This window comes from Gossypium arboreum, chromosome 6 (assembly GCF_025698485.1).
Source record: "Gossypium arboreum isolate Shixiya-1 chromosome 6, ASM2569848v2, whole genome shotgun sequence".
In the NCBI taxonomy this organism is placed as follows: Eukaryota; Viridiplantae; Streptophyta; class Magnoliopsida; order Malvales; family Malvaceae; genus Gossypium; species Gossypium arboreum.
This window is the reverse complement of record NC_069075.1, coordinates 116,560,630-116,579,355: the sequence shown is the minus strand read 5'-3', so window position 1 is coordinate 116,579,355 and position 18,726 is coordinate 116,560,630.

Below are 18,726 nucleotides of genomic sequence, written 5' to 3'. Positions count from 1 at the left end.
CAGGTAGAAGACCCAATTATTTTTCTGTAATCCACAAACAAAACAAAGCATAAAGGAACAGAATCATTCGAAAACAGAGAAGGGAAAGAAGAAAAGAAAAGAAAAGGGAGAAATAGGGATTTTAAAGCTTGGAACTTAAATAGGTAAGTCAATTAATTCCTTTTCTTTTAATTTTTATGTTTTTGAAGTTTTAAAACAAGGTTTTGATAAAATTAAGTAAATATTTTGGAAGTTCATAGGTTTTCAAATATAGTTCATGTTGAACAAAAAATATGAATTAGGGGTTTAATTGATAGAAATTTCAGTTAGAATTGATTAAAGGATTAAATTGTAAAAGAAGCTATTAGTTTTACATAGTAGGGACTAAATTGCAAGAAGTTTTAGGTTAGAGTTTTTTGATGAAATTTAGATATTTATGTCTAAGTTTGGTTGAAAATTGAGTAGAAACAAGGTATGAATTGAGATAGAAAAGTAAGTGAATTTAGTTAAGATTAAAATTGAAATTAAAGTAGAAATTGAATAAGAAATTTAAATATTAAATCTAAATTAGTATTGTATTAATGATTATGAAAATTGTTTTAACTTCTGTAGCTAACGTTGTTCCGGAAAACCTTGGCTAAAGAAGGAAAAGGCAAAGTCAACAAGGGTTAGCTCAGAAATTATAGTTTGTATTTCTATAATCCTAACTTAATATTTAATTGTTGAAATTATTATTTAATATGTATCGTAAGTGCATTGAAATGATTATTTGAATTGGAGTGAACATTGGTTGAAATTGAAAAGTGAATTTAATTTTTAATTGTTGTATTTTGATTAAATGTTATGGTAAATAATTAAGGTGAGAATTATTTGTATTGAGTTTTACAATTGAAATGGATTGATTTGGTATGTGATAAATTTATTGAATTTATATGGATTATGTGATTGATGTGGAAATTGAATATTGAATGTGTGTTATATTGAAAATTAAATTGATTGGGAATGTGATGAAATTAATATGAATATGTGATTATTGTGAAATTTGAATATTTGTTATTGAAAAGTAAAGTGAATTGTATTGAATTGAGAATATATGTGATTAATTGAAATGTGTATTGGTTGAAAAATTAAATGTGAATTGAAAACCCTATTAACAGTATTCGGGCTAAGTCGAATATAGTTGGCATGCCATAGGATTGGAAGTGTTCAGGGATACTTCGACCTTGAGTCGATGAGGCACTATAAGTGTCGTACTGTTACTTCGTCTTCGAGTTGATGAGGCACCATGTGTTTCGTACTGCTACTGTTACTTCGGTTTAATCCGATGAGATACTGAGTACCGTACTGTTACTGTTTACTTCGACAAAGCTGATGAGGCACTAAGTGACGTAATGGTGTGTTGGTTGGATCCGTGTATCCGTCAATGTCCAAGTCATGTTAATAGGGATAAATAAAGGTACTGAATGACTGACTATTACTGAATGATATTGATAAATTGATTGATATTGAAAAATATTGACTGATATCAAACTTGGAATAAAACGGATTACTGATTGAAATGTGAATTGTTGAATATTATTTATTGATGCTGAACAGTGAACTGAAACATGATTGAAACACATCAATTATGTAACTCTAAATGAGGTATAAGTATATAATATTATTGTTCAAGTGAATTGTGAACATATTGTGGAAAATTATACGGGTTAGTAAATGAAAGAATTAATTGAGTTATAACGGATTTATCTATGAATTGAACAATTATATAATTGTAATTGTTATATGATTTTTAAGTGAATGTTATATTTTCATATTATTAAGTGTTCGGATTATAGAAATACCACTGAGTTCATACTCAGCGTACGGTTTGTTCCCGTGCGTAGGATAAGTTAAAGTCAGATCGTTGAATCAGCATCCCAGGCCGATCCCGAACTCTAAGTGGAGAAGTATATTAATTATTGGTAATGGCATGTATCTAGGATATCTTATTCATATGAGTGTCATTTTGAATTATGAATGAAAAAGTGAAATAAGTTCGAAATGACACTCATATGAATTTGAACTATTTGAAAATGTGTGTGAAATACTTAAAATGATTCATCATATAGGCACATAAAATATCTAATTTGACATGTTTTGAGTAGGTTTGAATGAGATTTAAAGTAATTGAATGAATGGTTATTGGAATGTTTGGTATATTAAGTTGCAGGGCTGGTAAATATGTTGTTTAAGGCTGATTTTGAGTCTACACGGGCATGTGTCCAGACCGTGTAAGACACACGACTTATACACTGGCATGTGGTTAGGTCGTATGTCCCCTGCATCTTGAATTTTAGCTTCGAATTGAGCACACGGGCAGAGATGCAGTCATGTGTCTCAGCTGTGTAGAGGACACGACCTAGCACAGGGCGTGTGGACTGGCTGTGTGAAAACTACTCCTTAATACTTTCAAGTCAAAGAGTTACAGGGCTCTCAACACGACCGTGTGACCTAACAATATGGCTGTGTGATCTAGTGACACGACATAAGAGATAGTTGCAAACTTATGTGGCAGTTTGGGGTTTTCTAGAGTTAATGACTTAAGGAAATATAATGGCATGCCTTTCTTTCATCATAGGGTTGGGAGTAACACCTTCCAATTTATTCTAGATAAGGTGCGGATCCATTTAAATGGATGGGATGCTTGTAAGTTATCATTTTCTAGAAGACTCACCTTGGTGAAGTCTATATTATTTTCAATTCCCAATTATTTCATGACTACAACCCAAATTTCCATTACGGTATGTAAGGAAATCAAGAAGATTGCTTAGGGCTTTCTATGGGGTTCCTTTAATGAAGCTAAAAAAGTGTCTCTAGTTAGTTGGGATGATTGTTGTAAACTAGTGTTTAAGGGAGGGTTAGGAATTCAATGATTACATCATCAAAATAAGTAGTTCCTTTTAAAATTGGGCTTTAATCCAGTGACTATACGGATGCACTATGGGTACGGGTACTTCAAAGTTCGAAATAAGTACAATATTCATGAGGTTATTCTGAAAGAAATACACCACAACAATTGTTCTTATGTATGGTGTGTTTGGAGTGAGGTGAAGCAATGTCTCATCTGGATTAAATTTTGGAACGATGCCTGGTTGCGAGAATTAGGTCCTTTAAAACTTCAGTATATTGGAAGTGGTCCTCTTGATGAAACCATCCATTTTTGTGACTTGGTGGATGCGGAAGGAGAATGGAATTCCAATTGGCTTCTAATAGTTCTTCCTAGGAATGTGGTAGATCAAATACAAGTTTGTAATCCTCCATTAAGGGGTTCGAAGATAGATTGTATTTCTTAAAAGTGGATGGCAACCAGAAATTTCTCCCTCAAAGATACATATAAGCATATTTGTTGTACTATCAATCCTAATCAATTTGAGAATGACAAAGTTATTTGGAAAACGAAGGCACCTCAAAAGGTACAAAATTTTTTGTGGCTACATGTTTGGAATAAACTTTTGACTAATGAGGTGTAACACCCCTTACCCGTATCCAAGGCCGGAACAGGGTACGAGGCATTACCAGACTTAACCATACACATAGATGAAAACCGGGCCATAAAATTTTATTTAATTCAAAACTTTTCGAACACATGCATAGATTCATATTTAAAGACATATAATGTGGCATATATGAGCACTTACACATCCATTATTATGAAATAACATGTTATTCACTTTAAACATATTTGCTTACCATCCTGTATATAATATACATTCTTACACTAACTAGAACTAAACATGTTAAATCTTACTCTCATTTTATACCATCATAATGTAGTTGCCAAATTGTCCATTAAACATCCATATTCAAGGCAACATTACTCAATTCCATTTAATTGATGATCCACTGGTCTGCATTTAACTTACCTAATGTATTACCAATCATGCATAACGAACAAAGCTAACTATATCATCACATCAAAACATAGGACATAGCATGATTAATTAAACTTACAAACCATAATGGATAAGGGCCACATCTCATGATCATATACAATGACTCAATGCAGACCGATACATATGGTCAAAGTCATAATAATAATACATATCACAAACCAACTTCCTATACATGCCACTCACTTGATATTTCTAATATTTGAATTAATTCTCCCAAAAATGATAGCTTGATAGTGTGATTTTGCTTCCGACGATCTCTAACCCTGAGCTGACCCCCCAAAACTGAAGAAGTAGAGAGGAGGGGTAAGCTTTACACTTAGTAAGTCCATATGAAGTTACTAAGCAATTACCCACATTTTTTTAAAAGTGAAACATCATAATCGTACAATTTACTCTTGTTCAGGTTAAGCTGTTTTACCAAGTTATAGTTACTAATTCATTTATATCTGGAGCTACGAGACTCCAAATTAAGTTTTGTTAATTTTCTTTGAAACTAGACTAATATACCTTTCTCTCATAAAATTTCCAGAATTTTTGGTTTAGCTAATTAGTACATTTTATTCATTAAAGTTTTCCCTGCTTTGCTGTCGAATAGTTCTGACCTCTCTTCACTAAAAAATATTTTTCTCATAGTACAGAAATTTGATAATTCTCTCATCTATCTTTCTAGAGAATAGACTCATTAATCATTTTAATAATATAAATTACAACCCATAATTATTTTTATACAATTTTTAATGATTTTCTCAAATCGGAACAGGGGATCACGAAGTCATTCAGACTCTGTCTCACAACAATTTAAATATCTCATAATAGAAATTTCGATTGCATATACCGTTTCTTCTATGTGAAAGTAGACTCATTGGGATTTAATCTCATATTTTATTCAGCCCCTAATTAAATTTCCAAAATTTACGGTGAATTTCCAAAGTTGCACCACTGCAGTAACCCAAAACTGCCAAGGCTAAATTTACTCATTCATTACCATTATTCACCAAATCCATACAATATCATTTCATTCATAATGGTAAGAACACATAATTATGCTTCATAAGCATAAATCCATAATCTCAATGTCATCAAGGACTTATTCCAAATCATGTCATTTTCATAATATTCACTAAATACTATATACATCATAGATCATCACATGTCAAGGCATCACATATAAGTTTAGTGTACATACATGTACAACTTGTAACATAACTCAAAGACATACTCACCAATGGCTTATCTCATTGGGATCATCAACAAATACTTCACCAAATTACCCTTTGAACACTCAGAATATAATCGGATACACGGAATGCATGCACGTAAGTGCCATGCCCATAACTAGACAAACTCAATAGCCTGCAGAATATATGTGTAGCCAAGCTACCATGTAACCCACCCATAAGTGAACTCGGACTCAACTCAACGAGCTTGGGTGTGCGCATCCATAAGTGAACTCGGACTCAACTCAACGAGTTCGGATGCCTAGTTAGATCTCACGAACTCGGACTCAACTCAACGAGTTCGGAACTCAAATATCCTAGTGACATGTCACTTGTATCCTTATCTATTCCTAAGGTTCAAACAGGATTTTCCTCGATCACACATCTTTGTCGTCTTCCATGAAATGTCGGAACCGATACTTGGTAGCATTTCATATTTATCAAGTGATTCACATAATTTTGCATATTACTCAACAATAACCACAAAGCATAATATTTCATAATAATAATCATCATATCATATAAATAACATTAAATTACTTAAAATGACAATTATGTTACCAACATTTACACATGAACTTACATCTCATTTAATATCAAGGTAATAACATTAAATTACACATTGCATTATAAAAAAATCATATTAACTTACCTCGTATGCGAAAATGACCATTTTTACCATTTTGTCCACAACCTGATATTTTTCGATTTTAGCCTGAATTTCGATTTTTCCTTGCTCTATCATTTCAAATATAGCCTAACTAGGACTCACATTATTCAAATTAACCCAAAATCATATTTTTTCAAAATTACAATTTTGCCCCTAAACTTGTCAAAATTACATTTTTGCCCCTAGACTTGTAAATTAAACTTCATCCTATTTCCTTATGTTTTATGACATTCTGATCATTTTTTCCTTCTATAGTAACATCAAATTCGAACTCTAACATGTACTTATGAACATTAGGTATTTTTACCGATTATGTCGTTTTACTCGTTTTCACGTAAAATCGCTTAGAAAAAGTTGTTTAACACAATTTCAAGCTTCATATTCTACCATTAAACATCAAAATACATGCATATCATTCATGGGTAAATTTTTAAACATAAATCCTAGCTCAAAATAATGGTAGAAATGAGCAGATCATGTCACCGGGATTTTAAAAATACATAGAACATTAAAAACGGAGTTCAGAATCACTTACTATTGAGCTTGGAAGCTTGGCCAAACCCTAACCATGGCTGCTTTTGGTACATTCTGCTGTATCAAGAAGAAAGGGACACATTTGGGGTTTAAAATTTGTCTTTTAATTCATTTTACCCCTAAATGACCAAAATTCCCTTTTTACTATTCTTTCAAAATTTACCCAACCAAGGCCATTTTTGTCCAGAAAGTTATACAATGGTTTAATTATCATTTAAGGACCTCCCATTTAAAATTTCATGACAATTAGACACCTCTAACATGTAAAACTTAACTTTTACACTTTTTACAATTTAGTCCTTTTTACTAAATTGAGTGCCCAAACGTTGAAATTTTTGAATGAAATTTTCACGAAATCATTCCGTGAGATTGTAGACCATAAAAATATAATAAAAATGGAATTTTTCTCATTGGATTTGTGGTTCCGAAACCACTGTTCCAACTAAGCCCAAAATCATGATGTTACATGAGGAGCACACATGAAGATGTATGATTTTTTTCTCTTTTTGTGAACAATGTGGTAAGGCAGTGGAATCAACAATTCATGTTGTGAGAGATTGTGGTTTCGTTCTGTAACACCCCGAACCCGAGACCATCACCGGTGTCGGACACGAGGGGTTAACAAGCCAAGTTCACTTGTTTTGCCCATCCATTTGACATTTCCAGTCAGGCTGGAAAACTGCGTCACTGTCGCCTTAAAAATCATATCTCGAGTTTCAAAACTCGGAAACTGGTTTCGTAAATTTTCCCTGAATCTAGACTCATATATCCATCCATGGATTTATTTCTAGAATTTTTGGTTGGGCCAATTGGTACAGTTTATTAGTTAAAGTCACCCATGTTACAGGGATCGACTGCTCTGACCTTCGCGCGGTATAACTTGAATATCTCTCTGTACAGGGCTTTAATGCTGGTGCCGTTTGTTTCTAATGAAACTAGTCTCAAAATTGAATCTGTACATATAAGGTGTGTCTCCTAATTATTTTTGGATAATTTATAGTAAATTTTTAAAGTTGCGACAGGGAACCCAGAGACCGTTCTGGCCCTGTCTCACAATAGCTTTAATATCTCTTAACATGTAACTCCTATGACCATTTCGTTTCTTCCATATGAAAATAGACTCATCAAGGTTCATTTACATAGCTTATTCACTATTTAATTCCATTCCTACGAATTTTGGTGATTTTTCACATTCACGTCACTGCAGCTGGCAGCATCTGTTTTTAAGGTAGGTCTTACCTATTTGGTAGTCTCCATGAACCAACTAGTCTTGCCATACATAGGTTCATATATGATCATTTTAACCATGCCAATGGCTGATCATATGACCAACATTCCCATTTCCAAGCCATAGCCACATCATGACACCAAATATATACATACAAACCACAATTAGTCTAAGTCGATACTTCACTTTTACGAGCCATTTTCGCATGGCCGTACATATATACATCACAACATATTCAACCAACAAGGGTAGTCCTATACATGCCATTTCAAAGTTCAACCAAAATTTATACCAAAATAGAGGCGTGGATAGTGTGGATGACTTCGACTTTATTGATCCCGAATTTGATTGCTATCGGCGAAATCTATAAAAGAGAGCCAAAGTAACGGGTAAGCATTTTTTTATGCTTAGTAAGTCTCAAGGAATATAATCAACTCTAATTACAGCAGTACATTCACATAGCCAAATGCATCATTTCATTAATACACATTCTTACTTCACACTTCATCATTATATACTTTCACAAAGTATCAATCAATTCAATAACTGAAATTCATTAGTCGATTGAGCGAATGTTGCTCAAACATGTCGACTTTCCAATGCACATATAACGTACCTTATCCTTTGGGCTTTTCGAGTGTACTAATTGAATTCATTACAGCAACCAACACTCACCTCCAGCCCAAGATTCTTGAATATAACCGGATATAATCACGTGCACAAATGCCTTGGTCTTAGCCGGATAGAATAACTTCGCACGAATGCCTTGGTCTTAGCCGGATATAGCCACTAGCACAATTGCCTTGGGTCTTAACCGGATATAATTTCCAGCATAATCGTCTTGAGGCTTAGCCGGATATCATTCAATTTCTCATGTACACATACATCAATAATCATTGGACATACATATTTCATTTTCGTTACTAAGGCTCAAACGCACATATATTCACAAGCATATTCGCCTTCGGGACTTAGCCCGGTATCATTCAATTTCTCATACACACATAAATCAATAATCATACACATCCATACTTCATCTCACATAATTCAAGTAAGGTCACTTCTTGAGGACTTACCTCGGATGTTGTCGAACGGCTTTTTCGGCTATTCGATCACCTTTTCCTTCCCCTTGTCCAATTGTGGCCCTCTTAGCTCTTGAGCTAATTCAAACAAATTCAATTTATTAAAACCTCATTGTGCTTGCTTATGGCGAATATGACAAGGAGTTTAAATGGTCATATGGCCACTCTTTAGCTTGAATACACAATGGTCATGCACATTTTATACTACATCAAGCAATTCAATACAATTTATTTGAGCATCAAGGAAAAGCTAAGGCCTTCTATAGGCTACCCAAGGCCGAATATTCATGTACATGTTGAGGCCAATTTTGCACTTAATACCTCACAAAAACAGCATGCATTTTACTAGTTAATGCTTTGCACATTGTGGCCCAAAACTTATAATATAGCATCAAGCACTTATATGTGTGCTAGGTAATTGTGCTTGCAATTTCACAAGCATTCTTCCACATCTTCTTCTTTAAACCAATATATTCATCACTTACTTCATAGCCAAAACATCATGTGCAAACATATATATACAATATGAGCATGGCGAATTTCAAGGTGTCCATAGCCATCCAAAAATACAAATTTTAACTAACATGCAAGAAGCATGAACCATGCTCATGAATGCATCATGGCGAATATGACAATCATGCTCCATTCAACTTCAATCATGGTTAAACACAAAAGAAAACTCAAAATCTTACTCAAGAGTAGACAATCCATCATTGCATGCATCATCATCAAGCTTCACACTTAGCATGCAATGGCTTTATCACCATAACAACTTTGGCCAAATACCATTTCCATGGCATAACAAGGATTTGAGCCATGGCTAACATGCACATCAAATTAGCAACCAAACCATGCATGAAACTCCCAACACAACCTCATACATACCTTAATCTTGATGCAAACTTAGCCAAATCTCCTTCTAGGTCTCTTCCAACCCAAGCATGAAGCAAAAATCCTCCCCCTTTTCCCTTAGTATTTTCGGCCAAGAAGATGAGAAAGGATGAACAAATTTTCTTTTCTTTCTTTAGGACATTCGGCCAAAGTGTTTAGAATGGATGAACAATTTTTTTTTTAATGCTAGTCTTTATTTTATGACTTCCTACATACACCACTAGCAAAACATGTTGGAAACATGTTCCTTGCCCATAACCTTGTCATGGCCGCCACTCCTCCTTAGGAAGGGATTATTTGACATGCAACTCCACCTTTTGTTAACATGTACTAACAAGCCATTTAAAATTAGCCTATCATATTTCACCATGTTTCACTTTGATCCCTATTTAATACTTTCTCATACAAATGGGTAAAATTAGAGAATGAAATTTCCACATATGCATGCACACACATAGTAAGCATAGAATATAACAATTAATTATTTTTATAACTTCGGTTTAGTGGTCCCAAACCACATTACGGCTAGGGTCTATTTTGGGCTGCCACAACTCTCCCCACTTAAGAAATTTTCGTCCCGAAAATCTTACCGTAAATAGGTTTGGATATCGCTCTTTCATGGAGTTCTCGGTCTCCCAAGTAGCTTCTTCTATCCCGTGCTTGAGCCATAACACTTTCACTAGCGGAACCCGCTTGTTTCGCAACTCTTTCACTTCTCGTGATAGGATACGAATCGGTTCTTCCTCATAACTCATATTAGCTTAAATTTCAATTTCTGATGGACTAATCACGTGCGATGGATCGGATCTATAGTGTCGAAGCATCGAACGTGAAAGACATCGTGAACCTTTTGAGTTCGGGGGCAAAATCAAGCGATATGCCACCGGACCGACTCGCCTCGATATCTCATATGGCCTAATGAACCTCGGGCTCAACTTGCCCTTACGGTACGAACTCGAGTATCTTTTTCCAAGGCGATACCTTGAGAAACACTTTATCACCCACGATACTCGATATCCTTACGCTTCAGATCCGCGTCACGACTTCGACGATCGGAGGCTATCTTCGACTTTCACGGATTACTTTCACTTTCTGCTCAAAGATCCCTAATCAAATCCACCGAAAATCTTGCTTTCACCGAGCTCGGTCCAAAACAATGGTGTACGGCATTTACGACCGCACAAGGCCTCGTAGGGTGCCATCTTAATACTTGATTGAAAGTCGTTGTTGTGGCGAATTCAATCAACGGCAAATACCGCTCCCATGAACCACTAAACTCGAGGACGCAACATCTTAACATATCCTCAAGTATCCGAATTATCCGCTCGGATTGACCATCGGTTTGGGGTGAAAGGCGGTCTGAAATGCAACTTGGTACCCAAAGCTTCTTGCAACTTTTTCCAAAATCGCGAGGTAAATCTCGGATCTCTATCCGACACGATGGAAATAGGCACCCGTGTAATCTCACAACTCGAGAAACGTACAATTCCGCTAATTTGTCCATTGAAAAATCCGTGCGACGGGGACAAAGTGGGCCGACTTAGTCAATCGATCTACCACGACCCAAACCGCATCCTTCTTACTTGCGACAATGGCGGTCCGGATACAAAGTCCATTGTGACTCGATCCCATTTCCACTCGGGTATCGTGATTGGTCAAGTAATCTCAAGGCACCGATGTTCCACTTTCACTTGTTGACATATTAAACATCTCGAAACAAAGTCGAGATGTCTCGCTTCATACCATGCCACCAAAATCGACGTTTCAAATCGTTGTACATCTTCGTACTCCGGGTGGATTGCCATTCGGCTACAATGGGCTTCATTCGAATTATCGAAATGAGTTCAATTCTTTGGGACACACAGACGACCTTTGAACCTCAAACAATCGTCATCGTCAATTTGAAACTCCGAGTCCTTGCTCGGAACACACGCAATTCCTTTTGCAACCAACTCGTCGTCGACTTTCGAGCTTCTCGAATTTGGTGTGTCAATAATGGTTTGGCTTTCAATTCAGCCACTAACACACTTTCGGATCGGACGGACAAGTGCACATTCATCGCTCAGAAAGTGAATAACGATTTACGACTCAAGGCATCCGCAACCACATTCGCCTTTCCGGGTGATAGTCAATGATCACTCATAATCCTTTAACAGCTCGAGCCAACGTCTTTGTCGCAGATTTAAGTCTCTTTGGGTCATCAAATATTTGAGACTTTTGTGATCCGAGTATACATGGCACCTTTCACCAAATAAGTAATGTCGCCAAATCTTTAAGGCGAATACGATGGCGCCAATTCGAGATCATGAGTCGGATAATTTTTCTCATGTGGCTTTAATTTCCTCGACGCATAGGCCACAACTCGACCTTCTTGCATTAATACGCAACCTAACCCAAGTAGAGAGGCGTCGCTATAGATGACAAACTCCTTGCGGACTTGGGTTGCACTAGAATTGGGGCTTCACCAAATAAGTTTTCGATTGATCGAAACTTTTTGGCATTTCTCCGTCCATTCGAACTTAACATCCTTTTGGAGTAGCCGTCATCGGCGTGGCTATCGTTGAGAAGCCTTTACAAATCGTCGGTAATAACCTAAGCAAGCCCTAAAAAGCTCGAACCTCGGAATATTTCTGAGGCTTCCAATTAAGTATGGCTGAAATTTTATTCGGTCGACTCGAATACCGTCTGAGATACCACATGACCCAAGAAGCTAACCTCTCTTAACCGAACTCACACTTGCTGAACTTAGCATATAATTGCTTATCCCGTAAAATTTGCGGCACTAACCGCGGTGTTCAAGATGTTCGGTCTCATTTCTTGAATAGACCAAGATGTCATCAATGAACACGACTACTGAATCGATCCAAATATGGTCTAAAGATCCGATTCATTAAATCCATAAATACCGCAGGGGCATTAGTGAGCCCAAACGGCATCACTAGGAACTCATAGTGACCATATCTCGTTCTGAAGGCAGTCTTGGGTACGTCCGAATCTCGGATTCGCAATTGATAATAGCCCAATCTCAAATCTATTTTCGAGAACACCGAGGCTCCCTTCAGTTGATCGAACAAGTCATCAATACGTGGCAACGGATATTTGTTCTTTATCGTCGCTTTATTAAGCTGACGATAGTCGATCTACGTACCGCATGGTTCCATCCTTCTTCTTCACGAACAATCTTGGCGCACCCAAGGCGAAAAACTCTCAGGCGAGCAAAACCTCTATCCACCAATTCTTGCAACCGAGCTTTCAACTCCTTTAATTCCGTTGGTACCATACGATACGGAGCTATCGAAATTGGAGTGGTACCGGTACCAATTCGATGCCAAATTCTATTTCCGAACAGTGGTAAACCCGGTAATTTTTCGGGAAAACATCCGGTATTCACAAACCACGACAGATTCGGGTTTCTTTTCGATTCCTTGTCATCGAGCACGTCGCAAGGTACGCTTCGCACCCTTTTCTTACATATTTCGGGCCAACATCGGCGATATTACGGTGGCAACCCTTTAAGTCCGTAGACTCAACCCGAATTATTTCATCATTCGCGCACCTCAAATCGATAGTCTTGCTCTTGCAATTTACAACCGCATCGTGCATGGTCAACCAATCCAAACCAAGAATAACGTCGAACTCATCGAACGGCAAAAGCATCAAGTCCGCGGAAAACAAGAACCTCGGAACACTAGGGACTTTTCTTGCACACTTTGTTGACAAGCACGTAATGACCCAAGGGTTTGACACCGAATTACAAACTCGATGAGACTCAATGGGCAAAGTCTTCTTGGATGCTAAGGTTTCACATATATATGAATGAGTAGAACCGGGGTCAATCAAAGCAATCACATTTGTATTGAAAAGAGTGAAAGTACCGGTAATAACATCCGGAGGCGGCATCCTCGCGTGCGCGTATGGCATAAGTCCTAGCAGAGCACGAGCCTCGGATCGATGGTAGCATCTCTAGATCTTCTCGACCGCCACCGACATTGCCCATATTTCTAGGTGGCCTACCTCGGCGATGGTAGCACCGGGTTTGCACTCGACTTACATTCTGCTCATGCATCCTCGGGCAATCCTTCATAAAGTGGTCGGCCGATCCACACTTATAGCGAGGAGCGATCACGAAACCAACAGCTCCCGAATGCCATTTGCCACAATGTGGACACTCGCCTCTCTCGGTGATCATTTCCACCACCGTGATCGAGGTGACTCGTGTGGTCACAGGGGTCGATCGCGTCCTCGTCTAGAAAAGCCCAAACGCCTCTAGACCGGCTCACATCATCTCGAAATCTCTTCGATGCTTGTTGAAGAGACTTTCCGAGGACCTCTTCGAATTCTCCGGTTCCCACATCAGCTTTTTGTTTCTCCTTTCTAAGCTCTTGACTTTACAAGCTCGCTCAACAAGTACTACGAACTCTCATATCTCGAGGATGCCAACAAACATCCTTATATCATCATTCAGCCCATCCTCGAGCGTTTACATAATAGCTTGGACGAAATGCATTCTCGCGTCTGGCTAAGCCTCACAAATTTTCGTTCGTAGTCGATGGCGACATCGAACCTTGCTTAAGATCAAGGAATTCCTCCGCTTTTGGTCGATGAATCTCGATGATATACTTTTTGAACTCGGTTTGAAAGAATTCCCAAGTCACTTGCTCTCTAGGCACCACAAGTCGAGTACTCCACCAATAGTAGGCGGACTCGCGTAGCAAGGAGATGGTACACTTTAAGCACTCATCGGTGTACAGGATAGCTCATCAAGCACCGGATAGTGTTATCTAACCAAAATTCAGCTCGCTTCGGCATCATCATCATCCGTAGCCTTAAATTCAGTGGCCCCATGTTTTGAATCCTATCGATGGGGGCTTACTTGACCTTATTTGGTCGATCACCGGAGGTATTGTAGGTGCGGGGTTGCATTTGTCGGGAATGGAGGTTGTGGAACAGTAGTGTTGGTTCGAATGTATTGATTAAACCATTCGTTCATCACACTATAAAAGGCTTGCCTAGCCTCGTCATTAGGATTGCTGGCCATAGGTTGAGAGTCCGCCAGCGCTGTCCCTTGCGCGGAGCAAGCGCCACACTCTCCACATCATCAGCTATCGCTTCGGTTGGGATCGGGATCCATTGCTATAAACAAACACAAAGTCAAATTGTCGAAATCACCACACTATCGATTCATCATTTAATGGCATGTATAGCTAGACCCCAAACACATCACGGTAGTCCTAGAATCGACTAAACCGTGGCTCGATACCAATAAAATTGTAACACCCCGAACCCGAGACCATCGCCGGTGTCGGACACGAGGGGTTAACAAGCCAAGTTCACTTGTTTTGCCCATCCATTTGACATTTCCAGTCAGGCTGGAAAACTGCGTCACTGTCGCCTTAAAAATCATATCTCGAGTTTCAAAACTCGGAAACTGGTTTCGTAAATTTTCCCTGAATCTAGACTCATATATCCATCCATGTATTTATTTCTAGAATTTTTGGTTGGGCCAATTGGTACAGTTTATTAGTTAAAGTCACCCATGTTACAGGGATCGACTGCTCTGACCTTCGCGCGGTATAACTTGAATATCTCTCTGTACAGGGCTTTAATGCTGGTGCCGTTTGTTTCTAATGAAACTAGACTCGAAATGGAATCTGTACATATAAGGTATGTCTCCTAATTATTTTTGGATAATTTATAGTAAATTTTTAAAGTTGCGACAGGGAACCCAGAGACCGTTCTGGCCCTGTCTCACAATAGCTTTAATATCTCTTAACATGTAACTCCTATGACCATTTCGTTTCTTCCATATGAAAATAGACTCATCAAGGTTCATTTACATAGCTTATTCACTATTTAATTCCATTCCTACGAATTTTGGTGATTTTTCACATTCACGTCACTGCAGCTGGCAGCATCTGTTTTAAGGTAGGTCTTACCTATTTGGTAGTCTCCATGAACCAACTAGTCTTGCCATACATAGGTTCATATATGATCATTTTAACCATGCCAATGGCTGATCATATGACCAACATTCCCATTTCCAAGCCATAGCCACATCATGACACCAAATATATACATACAAACCACAATTAGTCTAAGTCGATACTTCACTTTTACGAGCCATTTTCGCATGGCCGTACATATATACATCACAACATATTCAACCAACAAGGGGTAGTCCTATACATGCCATTTCAAAGTTCAACCAAAATTTATACCAAAATAGAGGCGTGGATAGTGTGGATGACTTCGACTTTATTGATCCCGAATCTGATTGCTATCGAGCGAAATCTATAAAACAGAGAGCCAAAGTAACGGGGTAAGCATTTTTTTTTATGCTTAGTAAGTCTCAAGGAATATAATCAACTCTAATTACAGCAGTACATTCACATAGCCAAATGCATCATTTCATTAATACACATTCTTACTTCACACTTCATCATTATATACTTTCACAAAGTATCAATCAATTCAATAACTGAAATTCATTAGTCGATTGAGCGAATGTTGCTCAAACATGTCGACTTTCCAATGCACATATAACGTACCTTATCCTTTGGGCTTTTCGAGTGTACTAATTGAATTCATTACAGCAACCAACACTCACCTCCAGCCCAAGATTCTTGAATATAACCGGATATAATCACGTGCACAAATGCCTTGGTCTTAGCCGGATAGAATAACTTCGCACGAATGCCTTGGTCTTAGCCCGGATATAGCCACTAGCACAATTGCCTTGGTCTTAACCGGATATAATTTCCAGCATAATCGTCTTGGGCTTAGCCGGATATCATTCAATTTCTCATGTACACATACATCAATAATCATTGGACATACATATTTCATTTTCGTTACTAAGGCTCAAACGCACATATATTCACAAGCATATTCGCCTTCGGGACTTAGCCCGGGTATCATTCAATTTCTCATACACACATAAATCAATAATCATACACATCCATACTTCATCTCACATAATTCAAGTAAGGTCACTTCTTGAGGACTTACCTCGGATGTTGTCGAACGGCTTTTTCGGCTATTCGATCACCTTTTCCTTCCCCTTGTCCAATTGTGGCCCTCTTAGCTCTTGAGCTAATTCAAACAAATTCAATTTATTAAAACCTCATTGTGCTTGCTTATGGTCGAATATGACAAGGAGTTTAAATGGTCATATGGCCACTCTTTAGCTTGAATACACAATGGTCATGCACATTTTATACTACATCAAGCAATTCAATACAATTTATTTGAGCATCAAGGAAAAGCTAAGGCCTTCTATAGGCTACCCAAGGCGAATATTCATGTACATGTTGAGGCCAATTTTGCACTTAATACCTCACAAAAACAGCATGCATTTTACTAGTTAATGCTTTGCACATTGTGGCCCAAAACTTATAATATAGCATCAAGCACTTATATGTGTGCTAGGCCGAATTGTGCTTGCAATTTCACAAGCATTCTTCCACATCTTCTTCTTTAAACCAATATATTCATCACTTACTTCATAGCCAAAACATCATGTGCAAACATATATATACAATATGAGCATGGCGAATTTCAAGGTGTCCATAGCCATCCAAAAATACAAATTTTAACTAACATGCAAGAAGCATGAACCATGCTCATGAATGCATCATGGCGAATATGACAATCATGCTCCATTCAACTTCAATCATGGTTAAACACAAAAAGAAAACTCAAAATCTTACTCAAGAGTAGACAATCCATCATTGCATGCATCATCATCAAGCTTCACACTTAGCATGCAATGGCTTTATCACCATAACAACTTTGGCCAAATACCATTTCCATGGCATAACAAGGATTTGAGCCATGGCTAACATGCACATCAAATTAGCAACCAAACCATGCATGAAACTCCCAACACAACCTCATACATACCTTAATCTTGATGCAAACTTAGCCAAATCTCCTTCTAGGTCTCTTCCAACCCAAGCATGAAGCAAAAATCCTCCCCCTTTTCCCTTAGTATTTTCGGCCAAGAAGATGAGAAAGGATGAACAAATTTTTCTTTTCTTTCTTTAGGACATTCGGCCAAAGTGTTTAGAATGGATGAACAATTTTTTTTTTAATGCTAGTCTTTATTTTATGACTTCCTACATACACCACTAGCAAAACATGTTGGAAACATGTTCCCTTGCCCATAACCTTGTCATGGCCGGCCACTCCTCCTTAGGAAGGGATTATTTGACATGCAACTCCACCTTTTGTTAACATGTACTAACAAGCCATTTAAAATTAGCCTATCATATTTCACCATGTTTCACTTTGATCCCTATTTAATACTTTCTCATACAAATGGGTAAAATTAGAGAATGAAATTTCCACATATGCATGCACACACATAGTAAGCATAGAATATAACAATTAATTATTTTTATGACTCGGTTTAGTGGTCCCGAAACCACATTCCGGCTAGGGTCTATTTTGGGCTGTCACACGTTCAGTCTATGTGGAAGTCATTAATACCTAGTATTAAATGGAATATTTTCTTCAATTTACATGTTAGGCGTTGGATACACTGGAATATCACGAACGAGGGGAATCTAAGAATTGATAGGGGCAAATGTCCAACTTTTTTCTCAATTGTGACCTGGTTTCTTTGGAAGAGTCGTAATGAATTCATTTTTAATAATGCTAGTAGAAGTAGCCATTAACTCATTGCCTTGGCTCTTGCTTGGGCAAAGTCATTTGGTTTTAGTGGTAACATGAACAGTTGGCCTGTTTTTTTAAAACGGAACAAGGGTGGCAGCGTCCTGATCCTGACTGGATTAAGATTAACATTGATGGATCAATGTCAATAAGCAATACCAAAGCGACAATAGGGGGAGTCGTGAGAGATTCAAACGAAAAATGGTTGATGAGTTTCGATATGGTAACAAGGGTGTCCAATGTTTTCCAGATTGAGGTATGAGCGGTTGTTGATGGCTTGAAGTTGGCTTGGTCAAAGGGCTTCACTCGGGTAGAGGTTGATTGTGATAATGCCATGTTAATTGATACTATTCGAAATGGTTTTACATCACTTAGTAACATTGCATAAGTTCAATTAATACATGAATGGTGCTCTAAGGATTGGAAAGTAAAGTTTAGACATGTATTAAGAGAGAGTAACAAGGTGGTTGATTGTTTGGCAAAGGCAGAAGTAGAGAAATTAAATCAATTAGTCATTCTC